Consider the following 15,479-nt stretch of genomic DNA (forward strand, 5'->3'; position numbering starts at 1 on the left):
TGGAAACGGCTGAAGCAGTTTATGATCTTAAAATTACTTTATTTTGCACTAGCGGGGGTACCCGGCGTTGCCCGGGTGTTTGGAGGTGTGTGTGTAAGGGGAGTGGGGGGGGGGGGGTAAAGTAAAGAATAGACGAAGTAATAACCCTGTTTAAATATATAAAAAAAACGATGTTAAACACCTTTAAAAAAATCGGAAAAACGAAAACAAAAAAAAGCAGCAAACAAACGCAAAACTTCTTTAAAAAAGAAATCAGAAAAACAAAAAGCAAAAATAAGGGAAGAAATGATGAACGTGTTCGGAAAAACTAAAACATAAAAACACAGCGAAAAGCAAAAAAAAAATAGCATAAATAACCCTTTGATTCGGTTAAGTCCAGTAGAAAGCATAGAACGAAAAGGAATATTAAAATCCCATTCCAGTTTTTTTTAAGCAACTAAGAAGTAAAGAAACCCCAAACCGGTGTTCCTTCGTAACTGTCCCTTGTGAACGATCCCAGAAACAGTGTAAGTGGTGGTGGGGGAAGGAGAAATTAATTAGAGAGAAAAGATTTTACTACTTCCATAGATTTTAACCAATAGTGGCAGTAAACTCTCAGCAGAAAAAATATAGGAATCTACGATTAACGAGGAAGTGGAGAGGTAATATGCCTATAACACACCTCAGATATTATGCTGCAGTTTGTGCATATTACATTTGCATGAAATGTCTTAGTTGCTAATCCTATCAGGTCAAAATTATAGGGGAAAAAATGAGTTCATTCTATATAGGGATATATTTATAAGAAACAAGGAGGATATAAAGTCAGCCCCATAAATGGCTGAGACTGTTTAGAATCTCCATATTCCTTTATTCCATATTTATTTTTAAGAAAGAGGGGGGGGGTGATAAGGAGTCAGTCCCGGAACTGGCTGAAGCAGTTTACTATCTCAAATTTTCTTTATTTCATATCTATTTTTAAGTGATGGATGATATGGAATCAATCCTGGAAATGGTTGAAGCAATTTAAGATTTCATTTTTACTTTATTTTATATATATTTTTAAAAGAGGGGGATGGGAAACTGATATTCGGAATACGGACCGTGCTGAAATAATAGCATTATTATTCAGAAAGTCATTATTAATATGGGAGCGGATGTTTTTAAGTATTCTGTACTTTCATCTAACAATTTAAAAATTGAAAAATGGCACACAAGGTACGGACCGTTCTGTTCTTTAGATAGCCATTCTTAATAGGGAGAAAGGAAGGTATCTTTCACCTAATAATTTTATAAATAAAGAAACTAATATACAGAATAAGGACTGTGCTGAAATATTAACGTTATTTTTTATTTTTTATTTTTTTTACATGGGGGTCACAACTTATCAAGGCCCAAAGGCCACTCAGGGATAAGGGTTATTGCGTGTACAGTAATCAATGAGATAGTATTGTAGTAATCATTAGTATTGGGGGTTTTAATAGAGTGTCTTACTTAAGGGGGCAGTTTGTCAGGAGATTGTTTATGTTGGACTTGAAGACGTCCAAGTTGTAGTCAGGTGAGAAACAGGCAAGCGGCAGAGAGTTCCACTGGCGTGCACTTCTAAGAAAGAAACTTTGCTCATGGAATCTACGTTTGGATTTAGGCACAGATAAAGAGTGGAGAAAATTATTGCCAGTAGTTTCAGCCAGACGGATGTTTCTCATGAAAGATTGGCGAGGGGGAACGAGGGATTGGAGCTCAGACGAGCACCTGCCATGGAAATAGCGATAAGACAGGCTTGCAACATCTCTTCTGTGGGAGAGAGGTTGCAGGGAAGAGAAAAGGGCATCCCCCACTAAACCACGAAGTCTATTTTGTACTCTGTCAAGGCAGGATAGGCTGTTTTTAGCAGCTCCTGCCAAGATGTGGCAGCAGTACTCCATCCTTGGACGTACTTGGCTTTTATAAAGATAGAGAATTGCATCAGTAGTGAGATATCTTCTGGAGCGGTAGAAGGATCCCACCATTTTCCCAGCATCCCTGGCAACAGATTTGATGTACGTGTTCCATTTTAGATCAGGAGTAAAGGTCAAACCCAGAAGCTTGTCAAAACATGGAGCCTCTCCAAGACGAGAGCCATCCATTTCAATTGATGCCAGATGGGGATCAGTGCGTTGATGATGTAAAGATAGAAGCTTGGTTTTGGATGCATTAAAAGTGACCAGCAACCTCTTCCCCCATTGTACCACATGCTCAAGATCAGAGGAGAGAGAATTAGAGAGAACTTTGTCATTTATTTAGAAAGCTAATCTTAATATGGGCAGGGGAGGTTTTTAAAACTATTTTGTACTTTCACCTAACAATTTATTAAATAAGAAACTAACATACAGAATACAGACTGTGCTGAAATAATAAAGTTATTATTTAGAAAAACATTTTAATACGACGATGATGTGGGTCAAAATTATGAAAAATAATAGTCAAAATTAGTAACATATCCATGAATTATGAAAAATAATGAAATGTGAGTTAACTGATTGGTGTTTTTAATGATATCATCAAACCAGACAATATTACAAAGTTATTATTTTCGTAAAGGGGGGGGGCTATAATGTGGGTAAAAATTATAAAAATTGATTGTCAAAATTATTAACATATCCAAGAATTATGAAAAATGATAAAATGTGTGTTAATTGATTTGCGTGTTTGTAATGAAATAATCGACCCAGACAATATATAAGAGTTATTATTTTCATAAATGGGGAGGTGGGTGCAAAAATGTGTTTAAAATTATGAAAAGAATGGTTGTCAAAGTTAGTAACAAATCCAAGAATTATGAAAAATTATGAAATGTGAGTCAATTGATTGATGTGTTTGTTATTAAATAATCAATCCAGACAATATATCAAAGTTATCATTATTAGTAAGAGGAGAGGCGTTAATGTAGGTCAAAATTATGAAAAATGATTGTCGAAATTAATAACATATCCAAGAATTATGAAATATGATGAAATGTGGGTTAATTGATTGGTCTGTTTGTAATGAAATAATCGGCCCAGATAATTTTTATAGTTTCTGTAGGTGGTTAATAATATTTTTCTAAATTTGCAATGTTAACTTTGGGGAATGACATCGCAGTTCTAGTGGTGAGTAGAAAGACACATGATTATGTTGCTCAAAAGGTCAAACCCAGAAGCTTGTCAAAACAGGGGGCCTCACCCAGACGAGAGCCATCCATCACAATTGATGCCAGATGGGGATCAGAGCGTTGATGATGTAAGGATAGGAGTTTGCTTTTTAACGAGCTCTGGAGTTTTCTAGCAATTTACAAACCTTCACATTTCAGGTGGGGATGGAGAGAGTAATGTCCATTTTGGCGTCATTATGCAATCTCCCACAATGTCATATTCCAAAAATATGGAATAACTATGAAATCATATTCTGGAAATTACATCGTTTCTCTTACTAATGTGTTGTTGGTGGTTGTGGTAGTAAGGGGGGAGAACTATATTATATTGAAAATTGTGGTAAAGTAAAAGTTGCCTAATGATCATTCGCATCAATGCATTTATGTAATTAGTTTGAAAACCTGCTGAGTTATGGTCAAGAAATGATATCATTTCACTTAAAATAATAATGTCAGTAGTAGGGATGGAAAGAACACAGTAATGTGGAATTTTGTAGTGAAGCAAGGGTTGCCTAATCACAAAGCTTCTCAACATATTTGTTTATTTGTTTGTAAAGCCTGCTGAGTAATCTTCTGAAAATGATGTCTTTCTTCCAAAACATTTTGTTGTCGGTAGTGATGAAAAATGAAACAGAGTAATGTGGAATTTGATAATGAAGCAAGAGTTGTCTAATCACTTAACTTTGTCATTGTATTTTTGCATTAATTTTAAAATCCTGCTGAGACAGCTTCCAAAAATGGCATAATTTTTCTTACAATAATAGTGAAGAAGGAAAGAAACGCAGTAATGTTGAAAATTATGGTGGAGCAAGGATTGCGAACTCATAAACCAACACAATGTATTTATGTATCAATTTGTAAATTCTAATGATCCATCTTCTAAAAATGATTTCAAATTTCTTAAAATTATGGTAGCCTTGGTGGGAAGAGAAATTATTTCATATATGTTGTACAATACCTGTCGAGAGTGTTAAATTGTTTCATATATGTATATAAATTACCTGTCCGAAGGTAGGTAAACATATTATAAATTACCCGTCCCAAAAAGGTAAAATTATTTCATATACATTCTGTAAATTACCTGTCCTAGGAAAGGTACAATTATTTCATACATGTGTAATAGCCATCCTAGGGTAGGTAAAATATTCTTTTGCTCGAAATAGCAAATGATACATAGGCATTAACAATTCCTCTCTCCAAAGTATAACAATAACAATTATATTCAAAATCAACTTCAATTATCTCATTGTTTATACGGTCCCGAGAAACGCCAGGTAGCCCTACTAGTAAGTGAATAAATAAAGAAAAAAGTTCAGTTATTTATATCATTGCAGACCATTATCCCCAACGTTTATAGTTGTTGTTTCACGATATTTCAGCCCACTATTCCCCTGGTCTTTGGTGGTTATATATATATATATATATATATATATATATATATATTGGGGGGGGGTACGACTTATTATGGAGTCAATCTCACAAATTGCTGAAGGAATTTACAATATAAAAATCATATTATATATTTGTGGAGAGTGGGTGTTCACTTAGCGAGGTAAAGGACCGTTTGGATAAATTAACAATAATTTAAATTTGTAATTTAAAAAATAAAAATTGTGAATTTATTCAAACGGTCCTTAAAAAAAAATATGTAAAATAAAGTGTTGCTTATGCACTTATGTTACCGTGCTACTTTTTAAATAGTATTTTCAAGTTAAATTCAAGTTTTGCGATATTTTTTGTTTATTAAATTAAAGTACAGAATAGTTCTGGCCGACGTACATGAGTGCTACCCTATTAGCAAAATACGCATCGACTCCGATGTTGAATGTTCGATTAAGGGAGAATTCATTATTTTTACAAGGAAATTCATGAAAGTCTAAATGGAATCCGCGGTATTTTAAATATTATTTTCAAGTTTAATGAAAGTTTTACGATAGCCGTGTTATTTTTTATTTAAAAATAAAACTTTCAAATTACTTTTTTTCTTTGGCCGGATTTAACAAGCAAAATGAAAAGGTAAAAGTACCTGCGCTATTTTTAAATAGCATTTTCAAGTTTAATTAAAGTTTTACGATACCTGTTTTTACTTTGACCGGATTTAACAAACAAAAGGAAAGTAAAGCAAAGCAAACATTTGGTGCAGGGTGTGTCAGAAACTTTGAATAATTCCCCCCACCCCGTCTTTCCAAGCTTATAACGACTCTAAAAATGTAATTCAAACCCTTTTTTTTTTTTTCAATTAAAGGAGCAAGGACCAAGATTTCATTAAAAAAAAAAAAAAAAAAAAACAACGTGGTTTTCAATAAAAGAAGGGTTTTAAACTTCGGACTTCACAGGTAAATTTCTAAAAACACACTACTTTTTTTTTGCTTTAAATTTGAATATATTATTTATTCATCTTTTATCTTCAATTTGTGATATATAAAACTTTGTCTAAAATATTATATTCAGTTTATTGGAAAGGGTAAATGTTTACTTTAACTACAACAGAACACCAACCAATAAAATTTGTTTTTGTATAGGTTTTCAGGGTCGCAGACAACAAATCTGATATTCAAACCAGTCGCAAATTTACTGTTTGCATGGTATTAACCCATGAACCCTCGCACTATGTTATGCCAACTCGCGCGTGAGCGACAACACCCCCCTGCCCCTCCACCGTCCTAATCCCCAATGTAAACAGAATTTTTATGAAAAATTAAACAGTTCTTCTGCTCGTTACGGTAAAACGGTGGGTGGGGGACGGAAAAACGGTAAATTAAACTGCAGGGGCACCTCTTAAATGTTGTACAAGTTTTATAATTGAATAACTCCCTTTAAAAAAAAAAATTAAAAAAAACGAAAAATAAAAATGCTTTTGTAAACCGCTTGTGAAACTAATTTTTTTTAGATCAATTAAAAAGCATCAAAAACTACGTAACAGAAAAATGAACCCCATTTTGTTGTTTTTGAAAATTTGTTATTTCAAATGTCTGCTTAAAAATTCTTCCGCGAGGTGACAAGTCACCTTATTACGTGCGTCCATGCGCGAACGCATCATGCAATAAAATCATAAACGATTGTTCGGCGTTCTGTTGTAGTTAAAGTAAACATTTACGCAAATAAAATTTTAAAGATTAATATGATATTTTGAAATAAGATTTTACTTACAGTTTATCGTCTTTTGTAGATGTCTTTAACAAGTTCAGCGTGTAATGTTTAACTCGTTGACGTGGAATAAAAAAAGTGTGACGTTACTTAACTTTGAAGCAATTTGATTGGATGATTTATAAAAAGATAATGAAACTGGGTTTTTCCGCGAAATCTTTTTAACTTCCGAGAAGATAATAAGCGAAAAAATCTTTTTCTTCAAGGTCATTTATGTCGGAATTTATCTTGCTTCCAGATAAATTCGACGCTAAAGTAACTAAGCTGAAAAAAAAAATGATTTAAAAGAGGGGGGGGGGTAAAGAATAAAATATAAATGTCTTTCTTTGAAACGAAGAAGAAATTTTATTTACAATAAATTACACATTTTTCCCTTTGCGGGCATTAAACTTAAGAAACGCCAAGGTAACATATTATGAAAAAAGTAACATGTAATGAAAAAAAACGACACCACTGGTTCTTATAAAGAAGTTGTGTGTATCCATAAACGAATACAATAATAATGTACAAAATAGTAGTATCTCCTAATCACACTCGCATATGAAATTAATTTTAGGAGCGTACTCACAATTGAAAGCCAGTCAGGCACGTGCCTTTTGTTTTTTTTTGTTTAAAGTCCTTTTAGAATTTTCCTTCCCTCCATGTTGCATGCAAACCGTAGACACACAGATGAATTTCAGGAGCAAGACCTCGTCGCTTGTCCGGATAAGAAATTCCAAAATTCCTTGTCACGTAAAAAGGTATTTTCTTTAAAATAATTTAACTCCTTGTAAAATATGCGCAAAACCGCAGCCACGTAGTTATTTTTCAGAAGTCTGTCTCGTCACAGCCGGGTATTAATTTCTTGCCGGGTTTACTTCTTTGAAGGAGGCTCTTCAAAATTCCATTTTCAGCGCCGGGCAATGAACACGTTCACTCTCCACGTAAGCAGAATTTCAAAAGAGGACGAAATATGCGCTGGGCTCGTGACGTCACCACAGAGCTAGCATTTCTCTTTTCTCCAAATTAAAGGGAGTTTCGTACAAACCGAAAATATACGAAACTAAAAATCATAATGGATACAAAATATAAAAAATCATATATAATAAACAGATAAAAAATAATAAATGTAAACAGGGGGGAATGCACCATTATTGGTACAAAACAAATTCCAACAGTTAAAGTGAAAAAACAAACAAATAAACAAACGAAAAAGACAAAAGTCGTACTTGGCCTTCGGGACAAGATCAAAGTGTAGTATCTATTCTTCAAATGCTACACTTCAATTTCTTGTTCTCTGTCAGTGGAGGAGAAATCCTTCACGACTGAGACAATTTTTATTTTTGTTCCTTTTTTCCACGTTAAAAATCGACCCTGGTGTCTAACTCTGTCCCGTGGGGAGGCACTGTAAATAGGAACAAACAAAAAAGACAAAAAGTCAGCTAATGTCTTCCATAATTTTCTGCTGAGCAATAAAGGCAAATCAATTTCTTCTCTTTTCTGTATCCAGTCCAGTATATATTTATTTATTTCATTTGTTTTATTTTTATTATTATTTGCATGTTCACCCTAAACAAGGCACAGTTCCCTTTTGATGTAGGGGACAACTATCTGTGACAGAATTGCAGGGATATATACTGCAAAAAAAAAACATATCCAGTATTGGGTATGTTTGCTTTTTTTTAATTTTTTTGTTTTTGTTTTTTTTTTTGTTTTTGTTTTTTAGAGAGATTGAGCCAACTAATCGAGTTTTTTTAGACGTGATTTTAAGCAAAATTAACGGTGCTTGGAAAACTCGTCCCCCGAAAACTCGTCTCTCTTTGCTAGATAAGAAGACTGGTCCCTTATTTATTCAATAAGAGACCAAATTTTTAAAACAAGATGGCGGTCTCGATTGTTGTACATTTAAATATAATAAAAAATGTTGAAAAAATAATAAAAATTAAATTTTTTCGGGTTTTATTTCAGCCTCAGGGTCTAATAATGTGTTTTATGTAAAATAAATAATTTTTATAAATTTTTGTCTTTTAAATAATTTATGCCGCTGAAATACACATTTGCCAAATTATTTATAGTTAAACGTAATTTAATTTGCATTTTCGGCGAACGTTTAGGAAATCCCCCACCCCCCACCTCGAAATTCAACATTTTACACTTTTTTTTTCTATTTTCTATAAAAAAATGTTACTTATCTTCAATCGCCTCTGGTTTGTGATTGTTTTTATATCAATGGGTAATCATGTCACCCTTTGATCATGCTATAAAATAGATTATTGACCTCCCCCCCCCCCCGCGACAAAATGAGAGTGGGCCTGTAAATTCACCCTTGTCCGTTCGTCTGTCCGCACTTTTCTCAATAACTACGCCTTGGAACTTTTTGAAATTTTGCAACATGATATGAGTAAAAAAGAAACAACAGATTTTCCGGGAAAACTCTGGTTGCCATCTTAGGAGTGGCTTTCGGATTAAAATGGTTCAAATTGACACTTTTGTGCTGATTTAAAAAAAATTGGTGCCTTAGATTTTTATAAAAATTTCTGAAAAGTTGTAACTAATTGATTTCTATATAATTGCGATCCAGAGCCATTGGAGGAGGTGGCCATGGATGTTGTGATCTTTGTGGGGAGGAAGCACCGCATATTCAAACAAGTAACAGAAGTGGTAGAGGTATTGCTGTGAGTAGCCCCCAACTACCTATTCTCATTGACAGTGAATTATATCTCTCATACAAGGTACCAGACCTTCCTCTGGTTTGGAATAACCTGAGGAAACTAAATTATACCGTTTCTGCAGAGATAGTGGCAGTGTACAATTGTGGGGTTTCATGGGGATTGATTTGATCTAATACATGCATCCTGTGCAGGTGATATGATGCATGAATGGTACAGCTTGGCAGACATCTGCTGGTGTTATCCCTATAGGAAACACAAAACATTTTTTTGTATGAAAACAAAATCAATAAGATTAATACAACTTCAGGAGCCTCGAACTATGAGATTGACAGGCAGTATTATTGTAACGATTTTGGGGCAATAGTATTGTGAATCCTGTTCTGACCTATATGAATCCATTTGCTGACATTTTTTAGGAGAGCACTGTAGATCGAGGATTGGAATGGATGTTTAGTCTGGAATCATTTGGACTTCCTGACATAGAATAAAATTCTGACGATGGCAATAAAAAAAATGGAGGAATTTATGCAAAACATTGTTTATGAGGATGGTCATTACCTAGTTAAGTTACCTTGGCATAAAGACAAGTTATCACAAGTTCAGTCTTACCATCACATAGAACTTAATGTACTGGACAGAGTAGTACTTAATTTAAAGAAGCACTTATATGAGGAATATGTCAAGGTTTTTGAAGACCAAGAAAAGAAAGGGATAATAGAACTCTTAGAATGAACCCCTGAGAAATACAAGCATTATATGTGGCTTCCACATAGACCTGTGTTTAAAGAGGAGGATACGACTACAACCAAGATTCGACCAATTTTAAACTGTTCTTTTAAAACTAAAAATTCTGTTTCTTTAAATGATGCTGCTGACTCTGGGATCAACTGAACAGGGGACATGCTTAATTTGACACTGCTTTTCAGAACCAATAGGTATGTTTTTTTGTTTTTTTTGGCAAACATCAAAAAGGCATTCTTGATGATTCGTTTAAATGATGAATATGATCAGAAAATTTTTTGTTTTTTCTGCAAAAAAATAATAAAATAAGATGTTACCATTATACAATCATCATATTTGGGTTTAATCACGACCACCGAGAGTAAGAAGAAGGCCTGTTAACTGAATCATGTCTACAGGCAATGTAGGTAAGATTTGTCAGACTGTCAGTACTGTATGAGGGCCATTTGAAAAACAGCAATAAAATATTTAAAAGAAAAAGGAACACAGTTCGATTAATACTGAAACTGCACTTTATTCAATATAAAATATAAATATTATCTACGTAAAATTAAATAATTTTAAAGCAATATACAATTTAATACTGATAAAACTGAATTATGAATTTAGGGAAAAACAATTAAAGAAACATTAAACACAAATATTTTTTGGCCTTTGTAGAACAAGATCACAGTGTAGTATCTGTTTTGATGCTACACTTTACCTTTTGTCCTTGGTTGGTGGAGGATAAATCTTTCATGGCTGAAATTATTTTTGTTCTTATCCAGAGTGCCCCTCATTGGGAAACTGGATTTTGCCCACAAGATTATATGTTGAAATATTTAAATAACTATTACTTGGAATACAGAAATTATATTTAAAGTTTTGCTTTTCTGTTCTTCTATGTCCATTTTTCTCCCCATGTTTTTCATCAAAATGTGTAGCATATTAGTTGTCTCACGAGCCATCATCAGTGATCGCTCACTGGCAGTAACCTGTAATGTTCCCTGGAGATCAAGTGACAACAAGTCTCCCCAGATTTCCTCTTGACCACTTTGCATATGATTGCATGTTATTGCAACAGCTGTTGTCACTGATTTCTTCTTGGCATCGGCCATTGGTGTTTCCTGGGGTTTGGGTGACAAAATGCCTCCCCAAGGTACCAGATTTGAACTGCTCACTTCCAGTGGAGATTTGGTTAGTACTCTCCCATCTCGGTGTTTCTATACTCCCTGACCCTTCACAACTAGTTGGTGTGGAACCAGTCGAGGTCATCTACATCAGTTTTTTATTATTATTACTATTATTATTATGATAATAATAACGGTGCTTGTGCAGTGTATGCATGTGTATTTTAAATATTATTTCCAAGTTAAATTAAATTTTAGGTTTGTATTACTGTACACATTCATTCGAAAAAGTTGTCAAGAAACAAATATATAACAAATAAATGTTAGAAATGTAATAATATACAAACCCGCCATGAAAATTATTTACAGTTAAAATGTTATAAAAAAAAACAAAAAAACTTGAAGTTTTAAATATATTTCAAAGAAATAAATTACACCCGGTGCTAAAATATTGAAAATTCACCGATCGTAAAAAACAAAAACAAAAAAAAACTGCCATGAAAAATGATAACTTTAAAATATTTGGAAATACTCAGTGAAAAGTTTTATTTATTATTAAAAAGAACGGACTGAAAAATATTATATAAAAATTATTTGTTTTGTAGTAAAAAAAATAAATAAGATGAAATATTCGACTTTCTCCGATAGAAAACAAAGTTAAAAAACGAGTTCACTTACTATATTGTGTTCGATAAAAATTATGCCAATGTGCAATTATAATAATTATTATCCAAATGGAGAATTGTTCTTTCTCTTTAGAACATACATGGACAATCTGTAACACATATTGGTAGACATGGGCAATTGGTAACACAATTGGTAGCCATATTTTTTATGCCTGTTAGCGTGATCACGTGGTTGAATACCCAGACCTTTCTATACCTACAAGTTAATCAGGAAGTGACGTTACGCTGTCATGTTCACTGGCCTACTCTCTCGATTATGGTGGTTTAGTGCAAGCCCATTTATCCTAAGTTGTATATTAAAATATCATGCATAGATGCTGCAATCTATCTTTTATGTCGACAACCTGATTAGAACAAACAATATCTTGGATGAGTTGACGGACTTGTATACACAAGCAGTAGAAACATTGCGAGAGGGAGGATTCATACTCCAATCTTGCAACTCTAATAATACAGGCTTACATGAGTTAATTATAAGAGATGGTACTTTTGTGAATCACAGTAGTCCTTGGGAGAAGGTGTTAAGTTATCATTATGACCCTCTTACTGATACCATCAATATCACTTTCTATAACCCTAAGGCAGCGATTAAAGGCATATATTGTCTGACGCATCAAGGATATTTGATCCTCTCTCATTATGTTTGTCAGTATCTATACAGGTATGTACTCTTATTAGTGAAATGTGGAAATTGGGTTCGGAGTGAGATGAAATTGTGCCATGTAAACTTCGATCGAAATGGGCGAACATTACCAACGAATTGTCAGAACTTAGTTCTGCTACCTTCCCAAGAAAAACCCTTGATGGAGGAAGGGATGCCGAATTATTTCTATTAATTCCATGAACAATTCTTCTTTTCTAGAACTGCCCACCTGAGGAATTTTGTTCTGCTTTTCAGCTGACTACAATATGGTTGTTTTCAAGTCCAATGTAAACAAGTTTTTTATGAACTGTCCCCTTAAGTAATCCAATTTACCAAATTTCCACTAACAATTACAATATTGTCCCTTTGACTACAGTGAACACATTAACTCTTATCCTCAAGTCGCCTCAAGGCCTTGATAAGTGGTGACTCTTGTGTATATATACAAAGAAAAAATAGTTAAAATGTATTTAAGAATTTTTAAAAAATATTTTAGAAAAAAAAACGAATTCTGCTATTAAAATACATTTTTATGAACATTTTTTTTATGGAGAAAACATTGCTGGTATATGAATGTTTGTTTATTTAGGAAGCTATGTAATGTAGCCGTCACTTTTTAACTGTGTTGTTATGGTTTAAACCAACCGGACCGACATGCAGATTGAAAAAATAATATCTAAAATTTAGAAAAAAGATTAATTTTTTAGGAGCCAAATGGTCATTTATATCATTTAATGTTAGTGAGAGAAACTTAGTTTTAGTTGTGCCCTGGAGGCGTCTTTAACTTTATTTTTTGCTATCAGTAGAAGATCTAAGTTTAATTTTTTTTTACTCCTCACATAAAAATAAAATGAGTTTCTTTTCACTGTATGCAGATTAGGGTTTGTATGAGAAGCTTCGTACTATTTAACATTTAATATTTAAGAAAAAAAAAATCGAATCCTGCTAATAAAATAATACATTTTTATAAACATTAATTTTTTTATGGAGAAAACATTGCTGGTATATGAATGTTTGTTTATTTAGGAAGCTATGTAATGTAGCCGTCACTTTTTAACTGTGTTGTTATGGTTTAAACCACCCGGACCGACATGCAGCTTGAAAAAATAATATCTAAAATTTTAAAAAAAGATTAATTTTTTAGGAGCCAAATGGTCATTTATATCATTTAATGTTATCAAGTCAGCCTAGAGAAACTTAGTTTTAGTAGAGCTCTAGAGGCGTCTTTAACTTTATTTTCTGCTATCAGTAGAAGACCTAAGTTTAATTTTTTCACTCACATAAAAATAAATGAGTTTCTCTTCACTGTAGATAGATTAGGGTTAGTATGAAACTATTATACTAATTAACATCTCTTTAGTTTTTTATGGCCTTAGGCAATGCCGAGTAGCCTGATAATCTATTATATAAAGGGTAGTTGCCCGTGTGTATGTATAGCTAAAAGTCAAAAACTACAAAATAAAGACCTGTAACAGAGCCGTTTTGTTACAGTTTTTGTTACAGTTCAAAGCTCTTGAACACACAGGCTATCTTGTACCGTCACAAAGGAACAAACAAATATAAAACAAAAGAAAAAAAATGCAGCGTCTGATTTTTATTTAAGTGCAATGAAATGCATTCATTCGTGATTCCTATGAAATCAATGAATTTCATTATATTTACATGGTGTATTTTTCTCTTTTTTTTGTGACGCAATAATTTGTATACATGCTTTAATGGCTGCTGCTGCTGCTAATAGTTTCTCACGCATCCATACACTTTGTTATAGGTAGACACAAGGTCAGGGGGTTTTGGAAAGCAAGCATATTAGGTGAAATGCGCTCTGGTATACAAATCATGCCTGAGCAGTCCCGTTGATATTTCCTGGTATCCTCAGGCGACCATCAATGAAGTAACGTTTTCTGAAACATAAAGTAATGCCCAACAGGCTGGGCCTCCTAGGATTGAGCAAAACCATTTCTAAGGATGAGAACAAAAAATCCTCTGTTAGACTGATTGTCAAAGACGTATGCCTTACTGCTACAAACAAAGCCTCCTTTATCCGTGCTAGGTGTGGCACAATGGCTAGCCTCTTTTTGAGGGAGCTAGAGGCTTCTATATTAATGAACCTTGTGTCTAACTTGGCTTGCACTTATGTGGGGGCAAATACACCTACACACACACACACACACACACACACACACACACACACATTCAGTGCGGACACATTTTCCTTAAAGATTAAAACTGTCGGCAGTCGAAGATTGGCATATGTTTATGAAATGTTGACATTATAATTTGAAAAACAAATCATTGCGTGAAACGTATCGTTCTCTCTCGCTCTTTCTTTCTCTATTTCTCTCATTCACTCCCTTTCTCTCTCTTTCTTCATTGAAAGAGAGAATTGAAATATGATTGTATTGTTTTAAAACAGTTGAGGCTTGCACTCCATACGTAGAGGATGTGCGCGCAATGGGTTGACTAAATATGCTTCCTACTTGTTAATTTTTAAATAAATTATATATATTTTTACAAAAATGCATTTGTTCGCTATTTTTATACCAGTGTCCGATTTCAGCATGCCATTAATGCCGACGACAAAAAGATGCCTGTAACAACGCAATGAAGAAACGAGCCATGCATGTTATTATAGCTGACGACATATCGACCCGTTTTCGTTTATGTTTCCAGCATGTGCCTATCATTTGATATCGTTGGATATCGTTTATTCTTCCGAGGAGCTGGTTGCATTCCCAAGACGTTCCTCAACCAAATAACCCTCCCGGGGAGGAGATCGTGCCATACCAGGTAATGCACAATGAAAAGTCTTTAATTTAAAGTATTGATGGAAACAATTGTTTTTCTTTTATTCGTTTAATAATCATTGAAAAAAATGATTCAATAAAATCAACTAAAAATATTTAATAAAGAAATTGAAATATCATTATTTTATGACCATAAATATATTAAAACATTCAGATATCAAAGTTTTTAATGCATTTTCAATGAAATATTTTTAAAATTTCAATTATCCATTTTTCATCCTTTTTAAAACAAGTAAACATTTTGTTTTGAAAAACAAACAACAGTGGACATTTTTTAGCTGATTTCTCTAAAGCGTAAAGAATTTTTTGTGGAAACTAACTAAATTGAGTAATGCTGAATTGAGTAATACTAAATTGAGTAATACTAAATTGAGTAATACTATATTGAGCAAGGCTAAATTGAGTAATGCTAAATTGAGTAATACTAAATTGAGTAATACTAAATTCAGTAATACTAAATTGAGTAATACTAAATTGAGTAATACTAAATTGAGTAATACTAAATTCAGTAATCCTAAATTCAGTAATGCTGAATTGAGGTTAATCATAC

At 33.3% G+C, this 15,479-nt stretch overlaps 1 protein-coding gene across 2 annotated transcripts in view; it reads right to left on the reverse strand.

The window, feature by feature from the left end:
- LOC145296149 (uncharacterized) overlaps positions 1 to 6,401 on the reverse strand; it is a 34,287-nt gene extending 27,886 nt beyond the window's left edge. The window contains exon 1 of one of the 2 annotated variants that reach the window (XM_080142347.1): positions 6,299 to 6,384. The gene's annotated coding sequence lies outside the window, so the exon portion shown is untranslated. Of the gene's footprint in view, positions 1 to 6,298 lie in introns of both variants that reach the window. The other variant, XM_080142346.1, reaches the window with a different exon arrangement.
- Between the last annotated feature and the right edge of the window lie 9,078 nt (positions 6,402 to 15,479).

Source organism: Euprymna scolopes, chromosome 16 (genome assembly GCF_053919585.1).
Source record: "Euprymna scolopes isolate OS-2025 chromosome 16, ASM5391958v1, whole genome shotgun sequence".
NCBI lineage: Eukaryota > Metazoa > Mollusca > Cephalopoda > Sepiida > Sepiolidae > Euprymna > Euprymna scolopes.